The sequence below is a fragment of the Marmota flaviventris genome, chromosome 5, assembly GCF_047511675.1.
Source record: "Marmota flaviventris isolate mMarFla1 chromosome 5, mMarFla1.hap1, whole genome shotgun sequence".
Lineage (NCBI taxonomy): Eukaryota > Metazoa > Chordata > Mammalia > Rodentia > Sciuridae > Marmota > Marmota flaviventris.
Window position 1 is genome coordinate 15,175,718 of NC_092502.1, and position 12,445 is coordinate 15,188,162.

Sequence of the window (12,445 nt, forward strand, 5' to 3'; positions counted from 1 at the left end):
GAGTTTTAACAGAATACTGGGTTTCTCTTGCATATGAATAAACACTGAAACTCATGTGGCTCAATTTCTATATGGAACAGAGAATCAGCCAGACACAACCCAAAACAGAAACCTCCACTTTCATTTGTGTCTCAGGGAACACTGAAGTCCCCCAGCAGTATTTTCATGAACAATCCCTACAATTTCTAATTCTTTCTTATCCTATGCTGGTTTTAAAGTTCTATAAAGTCTAAAATTTCAAACCATCTTCTCTCATCTCTATCTGCTAGTATGATTTTTTTTCTTTCCCCCACCTCTCTTTCTTCTCTTTTTTGGAAGAGAGACTCATCTTTCTTTTCTCTCCACATTTCTGAAGTCCTGCCTATATCTCCCCATTCTTCAGATTTTATGTCACAAAAGATACTGGACTCATGCTGGGAAGCACTTTGCTGTGGTTGAGGGGAGAGGACAAATCAACAGAAGAGCGAAAGACAACTAATAATCAGCAATAATACATCCTGTTACACTGCAATAATAATAGAGGCAGAACATCCCTGACTTCTCTTAATAAGTTACTGTAGGTCCTGCAGCAGCAATTAGTTCCCAGCTTCCAAATTCTTCCAAACTTCCGTGATCCAGCATCACCATGTCCCCTCAGAAATGCCAACAGCACCTGGGAAGCCCATTCCTTAAAAATACAATGACTGTCATCTCTAAGGGTCCTCAATGTAATATCACCAGGTGGACATTTTACCCTCTCCCTTGCCTAAGTCTCAGTTCCACAGAGCTCTGCTTGAGATCATCCCAGTTCTGGTAACCCTATAGAGCTGGGGTCTTCTGAGAAACTGAGGCAATGTAAAAAGACTCTGCCTTCCAAACTTTGATTTTTGTGATCCCATCAGAAATATTTCAGACATGTCACTCTGAGTCATAGGAATGAGTTTACTGAGGGATAGGAAAAGGGAAAGGGGACACTCTCAAGAGAGAGAACGGGTCATCTCAGAGGAGAGGGACAACATACCTCTCCCACACTCCAGTTTTATTGGGGATCCCAAAGAAGTTTCCAGAGAGTCCCACCCAGGTCTACCTCTTGAGCTTTGACTGACAAACTGCCAGGGCAACTCTAGGTCATTTTGACCTCTGCTGACTAGTTGTAACTGGATTCTTAACCACACATTTTTACAAATTTTATGGTTTAGAGGAATTATCCTTGTCTCCCTGAGTTTCAGGATCTGGTTTAAAAGTCTCCTGGGTTCTTCCCATTGACATTACTTTGGGCCCACATTTCTCCTGCAGATAGGAGGTCATTTGCTGAGGATTGTGACATATCCTGTCCACTTGAGCCAGGCAAGGCTGTAGGTCAATTGCTTCTTTGAAAGGAAAGCATGTGGGGGTCAGCACAGCGAGCCCCTTTTCTGGAAATTTTTCTCTTAACCTTGCTTTCCTAACGTCCTCACTTGTCTGTCCTCTAATGCTTGATTCCTCTAGTTCAAGAGGCAGCAGCCACCTACTACTTCTACTGTCTTCAGATTGCCTCAGTGATCCTTTTGTGTCTGTTTTGTCCTCCAACACCTGCATGACCTGTTCCTACATTTAACTCTTGGAAATACCTAGCATGGTTTCTGATTTCCGTATTATAGATGGACCTACACATGGCTAGAGGATGCTAAAAGTGTCAATCACTGGACTACATTATTACTCGATAAATCTTCAAACTCCATAAGCATAGGAGAAATATTTACTGTATGGACTGATTTGTAATTGATTCAAGAACCTTAGAATTTACTGTTAAATACAGTTACTCGATTCTGAGTCCAGATGATGGTCATTGATATTAGGTGAAAAATTTCAATTAACTACATATTTCTATATTTTACAATTTTTTTTTAAATAGCATTGTACTGTTGTTTACAAAATAATTACAGATTCTTGAACTACGTCAAGTTTTGTGCAAAAACTTTATAACTTATTGCCGCAGTCTGGCTGGGCACAAAATCACGAGCCACTCAAGCAGGAACAAACTTTATTTTTGAAACTGCCGGCACACTCCTGGGAAATATGCCCACCGACCCACGCAGTGTTCTCCCGGACCCCAACAGGAAGTCCCTCCTCCCGAATTCCCTCCTACCGCACTTCCCCAACCAATGAGAACTCTCCAGGAGTCCTGTAGTAGGCCGAGGTGGACAGCAGGAGTCTAATATCCATATGAATGCAGATCTTAACATAATCATATCATCTCAATGGCTTGTTGGTGTCACCTTTCAACCCAAAATGCCATGCATCATATTACTTGGCTGTGGCTCTTAGCATCTCCCCCCTTCTGTTTAATTAAGCAACAAGCAATGTGGCTAGGGACCATGCCTGTTAGGTTTGTCCAATTCAACATATGGTTCTTACCCGTCATCGGATGAACTGACCTCTAGGCGTCAGCCTCCTGTCTTAGGTTGATACCACTGCAATTGGATCATGCCCGTCGCTGACTACCGGTCCAGCATACAGCCATACTTATGGATAGGCCTATGCACCAGTGGGGGGGTGAGGTTCTTTGCCTCACCTCTGTTGGCCCCCAAAATTAGACCATCACTAGTAGAAGGGAGGAGGATACAGAAATGCCAGGACACCAAGCCAATTGACTTGACGGCTCCTTAGGAAAAATTGCATCACTGGTGACACATCAGCAAAGATACGCCAGTACTACCATAATTCACTGCATCAACAGATAGATCACAATGCATACAAGTGATACATAGTCCAGGCAAGTTCTGCAAGCAGTTCAAAGCGGAGGAATCTATCAATATGTCCATTTCCTCCCAAAATAAATCGACTCCTTGAATGAGCATTACTTGTTGAGTTATTATTCATTGATGCATCAGTTTATACAGTTTGTTGTGATAACTATCTAAGAAGCTGAAGTTTGGTTTCATCTTTGTCTTCACCGGCACTGGGATGAAGATAGGAATTCTGACAATGATGCTAAAAAAAAAAATTATGTAACATTCCAACAGGTACTAAGAAAACAATTTTCTGAACAATTTACATTATCCTGAACAGAATTATTAAATATAATGAAAAGGAAAGGTGAAAGTAAACAAACAGATCAGTTAACCTTCTTATTTGTACACATATTGAAACAATCCTCAACAGCTGTTTACCGCGGCAGTTTCAAAAATAAAGTTTGTTCCTGCTTGAGTGGCTCATGATTTTGTGCCCAGCCAGACTGCAGCAACTTATCTATAGATTTCTGTGACTAAGTCCCAGTAGTTCCTGGGAGAGAAATTTAGGGTGTACGGCTTCTCCACATTTCAATATCTCATTGGAGAATCAATAATATTTGGGGCCCTCCGGAAATTTACTTCTGAAGTCGGTGGCAGGTAAAACTATATTGCTTTGCATTTTGCCTCCAGGAAAATAAATACCATATGGCCAATGCCTCTCCTTTCACAGGTGCTTTGCTAATATACTTACCACTTTGTGTTTGAATGAAGTTTTATTATGTATAAAGCACCTTTTGTATCTACCATCATACATAATTCATACTCAAACCTGTAAATCAGATATTTCTTCCTTTTTTTTTTTTCCTGTAGAGAATCTAAGACTCAGAAGGATTTCAGAATTTACCCATGGCTCCAGACTAAGAAAGAAAACCTGACCTCACACTTACTCCTTACAACTTTTCCATTCAGGTACAATTTTGTTTTGTTCCACTGTTTGCTAAACTGTTGCCTTCACAGGAAGGATGTTGTCCAGTGTGGAGTTTTATAATGACCCATTGATGCTGAAAATCTCCCAAACTAACTCAAGAAACATTACCTCATTTAAAATGTGGCTTATTTGTAAAAAATTGCAACAGAGGAAGCTTATCAGAGACAGGGCTCTAAGAAACCAAATGGGAGAGATAATTACCTTCAGGGATATTTTATTATTAAAAGGTCTAATGAGAGGTTCTATGAGAGTAGATTAAACTATCAGGGAGCCTGCCACTAGTGACTTAGTAATTTGAAAGATCATTTATCATTTTCAACCAGGGCATATAATTCCACTTCCACTGATTTTTCAAAATACTTTTAAAATTCTTTTAAAAATATTTGATTGGTAAACAAATGACTCTTCATTTTCTTTAGAGAGAAAAATGTGCCTTTGATAATTAATGTAGCTGTATCTGTGCCTTTGAGTTTTAAGATATGTCCTCACAATTCATCTTTGTATAAAGTTAGTGAATATTTACTTAGTAAATCTTAATGAAAAAGTAAAACCCAAAACGATATAGTTTTGACCTATTTACAAAGACTTGAATTTCTATATTCTTATGGATATGCACATACACTATTAGAAAAGCAGTTAATAACTTCCTACTTGAAATCTATTTTCCACTGCTTTCTTATTAGAGAGTGCATTTATTATAAAAAATGGCAATATATCAAATAATTATATTTCCAATCTTCCTGTACAGAGAGAAGTGGCCAATAAGGTGTAAATAATAACCATTTGTTGCGGCATACTGAAATGAACACAAAGCTTTCTAAGAAAGCTTACATAAGTAGTGAGTTTTTATAATTTTACAAATCCACTTTTGTCCCTCTTTCATACAGAATCCTTGATATGGATGCAGATACGATGACTGGCACTACAATATCTATATTGTGTGTATGAGGCAAAAATCAAAGGAAGAGGGTCTATTCAAAACAAAACAAAACAACAACAACAAAAAAAAACCCTAGTGGTCAGACATAAGTATCACAGATCTTATTAAAGGGTCTGCCATGTATCACTAACTGCCAGTCTATGAAATTTTTTGCTTCTATGAGTAAAAGAAGTAAATGCTGCAATATTTCATCTTTCACTGGTAGTAACACACATCAAACACATTAGAATATGTGTGTGATAGCCACCCACACTATCCTCTAATCAACACACCAAAGTTTCTAGTAGTAGCGGGTTCCCTTATACATTTCTAGCAGGAACCTGTGCTGTTATATAGCATGAAAGATAAATAAGCATAAAACTTCTCAAATATAATAACATAGATATAATTTGACTTAGCAATTTCACATGTAAGAATATTTTCAGAAAAAAAATAACTGAAGTTGAGTATTATTTGCACTTATAGTGTGTTTTGACCAAGTATGCTTACAATATTATAATGTTTGGACCAATCTAATGCTCAAACACATTAAAATATTAAATTAAATCCACTAGGAAGCATTTGTGTAATACTATGATATGTAACAATATTTATGACATGGCAGATTCTTTTAAAGTGGTATCTTGAATTTAATTAAAATACAGTAAATATACTAGGATGTATATCATGATGCTGATTATGCTAATACATGAAAATATTGCACAGGTGTATAAAATTTACCTGTATAGACATATTGCCCTGGAGCTGATAATAGTTACTTCTATGCAGCTCAGTACAAAGTAATTTATATCAGTGTGTATCAATTTCTTAAAATAAATTAACATAAATATGAGCATTTAGTTACCTATGCAAGATCCTCCAAAGGTTGTGCATGCTTGCTCTGTTCCCCACTATCTCCCTTCCCTCTTTTGGATGGTGACTTACACATGTCAAGATCTTGTTTGCCCTGCTATATTGAATCCCTGAAGGACTATAGAGCAAAGGGACACGTTTTTCCACTGACCATGAACAAATGTATAATATGATTAAGAAACAAATATTTGCTATTCTCTAATACTGAGATTTTGGAGTTCTTTGCACTATAGGATAACCTCTACTACTCTGATTATTTATTGTATATTTAGCCATATGGACTATATTTCTCTTAAATTTTAAATTATTACATACCTTTGAGCTCATGGATGACATATGACCCCATTATATTTTTCTAAAATAAGTTTATTTTGAAAGAAAATTATGTATGAGTATGCACACATTACAGGAAATGCAAGCAATATCCCAAACCATGTACACACAACACACACACACACATACACACACATATATATATACACACACATACTTTTCTTTTTTTTTAAAGAGAGTTGAGAGAGAGAGAGAGAATTTTTAATATTTAATTTTTTAATTTTTTTTTTTTTAGTTTTTGGCGGACACAACATCTTTGTATGTGGTGCTGAGGATTGAACCCGGGCCGCACGCATACCAGGGGAGCGCACTACCGCTTGAGCCACATCCCCAGACCCCACATACACACTTTTCAAAAATGAGGAACCTGAATTCCACAACTCAGAAAAAAATTTTAACTACTTTTAAGTAAATACAATTTTGGTCATCTTTTCATATATCTGTACAAATAGAAAGGCAAAGAGAAACATATAGATACCAATATAGAGAAAAAAATGTATAGATTCAAATAACTTTTGAAAATATTATCACAGAAAGCACTGCACCTGAGTTTACTTGAATATAAAACTAAGAAAGTAAAATTAAAATAAAATTTAATGAAAAAAATTTTGATATTAGGGAAATTAGCTTTATACCAGTATTTCTAGTTCCCTATTGCATGTATAATACTATTCGATATGAAAGTCTTATGAATGTTTAGGTATGTTAATGTTATACATGGTTTTGCTAACCAAAAGTCTTTTATATTTTACAGTTACATGCTCAAATTATTAGTAGCTAAATTATATCATGTCTGCTATTATTCAGCCTACTCTGAAACAAGGTATAGACGAAGAAGTAAATGGGTACTGGACATGGATCCATGATTTGGGCACAGTGTAATGGGCATAGGTGAGTTATTATAACAGCCTATACAGAATAGCTTTCTATGCTTCAATAATGAATCTGCTGAAAAAGAAATCAGGACAACAATTCCTTTCAAGATAGTCTAAGTAATATTTTTTAAAATATCTTTTAAAAATCTAGGCAAGGAAGTAAAAGACCTGTACAATTAAAAGTATGGAACATTGAAGAAATAAATTGAAGAACACTCTAGAACATGAAAAGACTTTCAATATTCATAGATATGCAGAATTAATATTATTAAAATGGCTGTATTACCAAAAGCAATCTAGATAATATGATTTACTTCAAAACACCAATGATATTCTTTATAGAATTAAAAAACAAATGCTAAAATTTGTAGGGAATACTAGACACAGAGTAGCCAAAGCAATTCTAAGCAAAAAAGCAATGTTGTACATAAAATTATTATACAGAACTACAGAAACAAAAATTGCTTCATGCTGACATAAAAACATATTCATAACCAAAGGAATGGAATAGAAAACACAGACAAACTTACTCAGATACAGTTGTTGGGAGTCCCCTGGCTCCAAAGACTAACTTCCCCATCCCCCGAGAAGAGCCATCCAATGGTGAGCCCTGCTGGCTCACATGATCCTTACCTACCAATCAGACTAGCCCTGCTGGCTCACAGGATCCTTACCCACCAATCAAACTAGCCCTGCTGGCTCACATGATCCTTACCCACCAATCAGAAAGCACCCCATGCCAACTGTCAAACCATTCAACCATTAAACTGTCATAACTGTCAAACCACCCCCAGATCTATAAATATGCAGAGCTGTTCCTCAATAACTGGGTATTTTCTTTGACGACGAGCCTTGTTCATTCTTTCAACAGTCATCTGTTCCTTGAAAAAATGTGCAAATAAATACACTGGAGTGCTGGGTGCAGTGGCACATGCCTCTAATCCCAGAGACTCTTAAGGCTAAAGCAGGCACAAGTTCAAAGCCAGTCTTAGCAACTAAGCAAGACACTGTCTCTAAATAAAATATAACAAGGGGCTTGGGATATGGCTCACAGGTTAAGCACCACTGGGTTCCATTCCTGATACCAAAAAAAAAAAAAGAAAGAAAAAGAAAAAAAGAAACAACAACAATAAACATTGGAGTAAAAAGCAGCCTTTTTAAGAAATTATGTTGGGAAGACTGGTATCCATATATAGAAGAGTGAAGCTAGATCTTACATTGCATAAAAGTCAATTTAAAATAAATCAAAGACCAGAATTAGACCAGAAACTTTGGTATTGCCAGAAGAAAACATAGGAACAATACTCCAACTTACAGACACTGTTAACAAAGTCCTCAATAGGACTCTAAAAGCTCAGGAAATAATACCAAGAATTAATACATATGTAGCATCACATTTATAAACTTCTGCATAGAAAAGGAAAACAAGAATGTGAAGAGAGAACCTACAGAATGGGAGAAAATCTTCACCAGCTTCTTTTCTAATAGAGGATTCATATTCAGAATATATAGAGAACTAAAAAAAAAAAAAAACCTTACCAACTAAAAGCAAATAACCTAAGCAATAAATGGAAAAATGAACTAAACAGACACTTCTCAAAAGAAGAAATACAAACAACCAACAAAAATATGGAAAAAGGTTTAACATATTTGATACTCAGTAGAATGAAAAGCAAAATTACACAGGATTTGATTTCACTCTAGTTAGAATGACAAACATTAAGAACATAAATAATAACAAATGCTGGCAAAATGTTGGAGAAGGAGGAACACCGATACACTGCTGGTGGGGTTAAAAAATACTACAACCATTATGGAAATCAGCATGGAGACTTCTCAAAGGACTAGGATTGGAACCATTATAATACACAGCTACGTGACTCCAAGGTATGTATTCAAAAGATTATATTGATACATGAATATCTGTATAATACAGCACCATTCACAATAGCCAAACTATGCTATCAGCCTACATGTCCATTAACAGATGCATGGATAAAAATATGTGGTAAATAGAGAGAGCCAAGTTTTTCTGAGACAAAAAAGATGTATAAAATGTCATTTTCAGGGAAATAGATAGAAGTTGAGATCATTATGTTAAGCACAATAAACCAAATTCATAAAGTTAAAAAAATATAGTGGGGAGATTTCATAAAAATAAAAGGGAGACCCATATAATACAGGAAGGAGACCAGGGGAGGGAAGAGGAAAAGGAAAGGGGAAGCATTGGGGAATCACAGTGAGATCCCCATCTCGAGAAAAGAAAGGAAATGAGAGATTCCAGTTTGTGAAATGTAAATTCGTTTTAAAGAAACTCAGTACCCAAAGAATGAGTCTCTTTTGAACAACTGCTTGACAAGCAGCCTGGCAGTGTAAGGTAAAGGCTTTGGGAGAGTGGACACATGTCCATTAGGAATTGATTTGACAGAGCCAAAACCAAGGTGACTTGTGACTACAGCTCTCCAAGTTTCCAGAAGCAAGTGGTAATACTCCAAACCCAATTATCCTGCCTTCTGTTCTGCTGGCTGACCACTGGATTGATGGTAGAGCAAAGGTAACAAAATTAAGCAAAACAGGGATTTCATGTAAAGGATTTCTCTCTGCCTTTGTGATAAGGTGTATTATCATCATTATAAAAGGTTTTAACTAAGTGAGGCATTTTATATTACCTGTAAAATACATTTTAAAGTACTAACCTTGAAAAGAATAACCCTGATTAATTATAGTTCCCAATAATTAATTCACTCTTTTAAAATTTTTATCTAATTATAATTCTTCATCCTAGCTGGTTTCCACTGGTCTCATGTTCTGTAAGAATAAAATACTCAGAAATGGACCCAATTTGGCAACCTGAATATAGCAGCACTAATTATAAAAATAAACTGTATAGAATGTCAAAAATAATTTGACAGACTTTTTTTCTGTGACAACTTAAGGAATTAATAGGTTCCACTCAAATGTGTCCCTTTTAAAGTTCTGCATAGATACTCTAATTTCTGCATGTAACTCTCAGAAACTGCTAAGAGATAAACTCTGAAATTACCAATTTTTTTGTTTGATATCCCAAAGAACAAACTTTAAAGGGGGACAATAAGAAACGTCACCAGTGGAGAAGAATCATTCATTTTCTAAGCACTTCAGGTGGGAGTTTTCTTATTTAAATACTCAGGATCAAACTTTACCATGTAGTTTTTTTTTTTTTTTTTCTGAATAATGAGAATAGTCCCACATGTAATAAAGAGAGAGAAGCAACCTAGCCCACCATATCAGAACAGATAAATTGTTGTTAGGGTAGTAGATACTAGGAATTCTTTGAAAAAAAAAAGTATTTTTCTCCATAGTGAAAACTCTGAAATCAAGCTGAGCAGGCTCTCATTAAGAAATGCAATATAGGGCTTACTTTAGAAGACTGGTAATTATGTTTGACATTCCTTGTTACATAGTTGGCCAGAAGTGTCATCCATTAGAGGAAAGAGATGTATGGCCTGGTGGTAACATCAGGAATCAAAAAGCTGAACCAATCTCTTACAGTGGCCAGTGCCCATCCAGGATGCTTTTCTTTAGAATGACAAGGTGCTTTACCAAGGGGTCAGAAGAGTGGGCTGACTCAGATCAGAGGAGTTGACCCAGAGTCTAGGACCAGACACAGTTCCTGAAAGTCACTCTGGAAGGTATCTATAATCTAACCAGTTCTCAAAGGGGGCAACACTACTTTCCTTTAACAAATCCTTTTACATGAGGATGAAACTATAAAGAATAATTAAAAACTTACAAACATCATAAATGGCACCAATCAAAGTGGTTGGTAAGAAACCTTTCAATAAATAGAGAGAGGAGTCAAATCCAAGGAAACAGAGTAGTTTTAACATATGGTGAACTTTTTAACCCTTTAAAACCCTTCCTTACTTCTTCAGTAATTATTCCTTTTAAAAGTACCATCTGTGTTTTTAGGAGTGAAATAGGTGAAGCTACGCACCTATATTAAGAAAAATGTGGGACTGAGTTGTCCCTGAAGGACCAGTGTGGTACTCCAATTTGGTAACTAAAATGGACACCTTTGGAAAAATTTGTCAGAGAAGGCATAAAAATGAGGGATGAACCAGGCACAGTCGAAAGCATTCTTTTTGCCTGTAATTCAAGTGACTTGGGAAGCTGAAGCAGGAGGACCACAAGTTTGAGGACAGCCTCAGCAAACTAGCAAGGCCCTGAGCAACTTAGGAAGACCCTGTCTCGAAATAATATAAAATAAAATAAAGCAAATAAAAAGGGCTGGGGATGTGACTCACTGGTAAGGTATCCCTGGGTTCTATCCTCAGTACAAAAATATTAAAAGAAAAAGAGGGAAATAAAAGCTTTTAGTGTCTTTCTAACAAGGATATTCCTCTCACCAAATACCAAATGATGCGTCCAACAGGGAGAAAACACTGATTTCTGCCTACATCCTTCTCTGTTCAACTCACCCTGAGTCTGAGGAATTTGACATTCTACTTTTCACTCTGGGCTACATAGGAGAAAAGAAGGATCTAGATTTAGAGACCTCGCATATTAAAATACAAGGATCTCTCCTCTTAAATATTGGAGGAAGATAATGATATCCCCCTATCTAGCCGAGGTTTAAGTTGTGTGGAAATGGGAGGACTACACAGCCACCTGCACCAGTTACATATATATTTGTATGTTATTATATGCTTACACATACCAAAATATGACAACATTAGGGAGGGATGTAGATATATAATTTTCCTACTAACAAAAACGTTATGATGCAGGCATTGTTATCTTCTCTTTGTAGCTGAAAGACTCCATTTCTGGTGTTTCACACTTTGCTGAATCTCACAACTCTATCCTTGGATAGTTCTTGCCCTTTGGACTTTCCACACGACATAGGAGACATAGGAACTAACTCTCAATTGAACTATTGGCTAAAAAGACTGGCATTCTCTTAAGTCCATTTAGAAGACGCTTCTGAATAAGGAATCAACTTCTCATTCATGGATTTGGTAAACTATCCTGAAAACCCATTTTTTCTGTTCTGACCAGTCTTCACTCAGGCCTTTCAAACTGCAACTCAGATGTGGAAGATCATTCTAAAGGCACCACACAACCCACATGGAACGGTCCAACGCAGTGAGTCAGTGATAGGAGATGGACTCGGAAAGTAAAGAGCAAAGCTCATCATGGAGTTTCTCCATTGCTCTGTTGGGAGACGGGACTGAGCAGTGATGTTTAGGTCAACGTGGTACTTAAGCCAAACTTCGGATGTGGGTAATTTAAGTCTCAAACAGCAACTATCAGAGTAGAAAGGGCTACTGGCTGAATTACTAGTCAAAAGCATTCTTTATGGAAAACATACACAAAGTCCTTAACACAATATTGAGGGACACAGGACAAACCACCATTCAGCAGGCACCCGATCCATTTCACTAATTCCCCTGGTCAGAAGAAGAGTCACTAACCCAGAGTGGAGCCAATCAGCAAAGCCAAGGAGAGCCAGGCCAGCCGTACACACTGGTCCAGCCATAAATCCATCCAAATTGGTACTCATTCAGAGAAATAAAACAACAGTGTGAAAAGTCCCATTTTTTTATTAAAGAACCACAGACATTATAAGATACTGTATTACCTAAAATTAATATGAAGTGAAATTACTTAAACTTCATGTTATTGATAAAAAAATAATAAATATGAGTTAATAAGGGAATGCTCAGCATGGGGTAGGCTTCCCACCAGTTACATCAATACATTATTTAAGGAAATTAGAGTT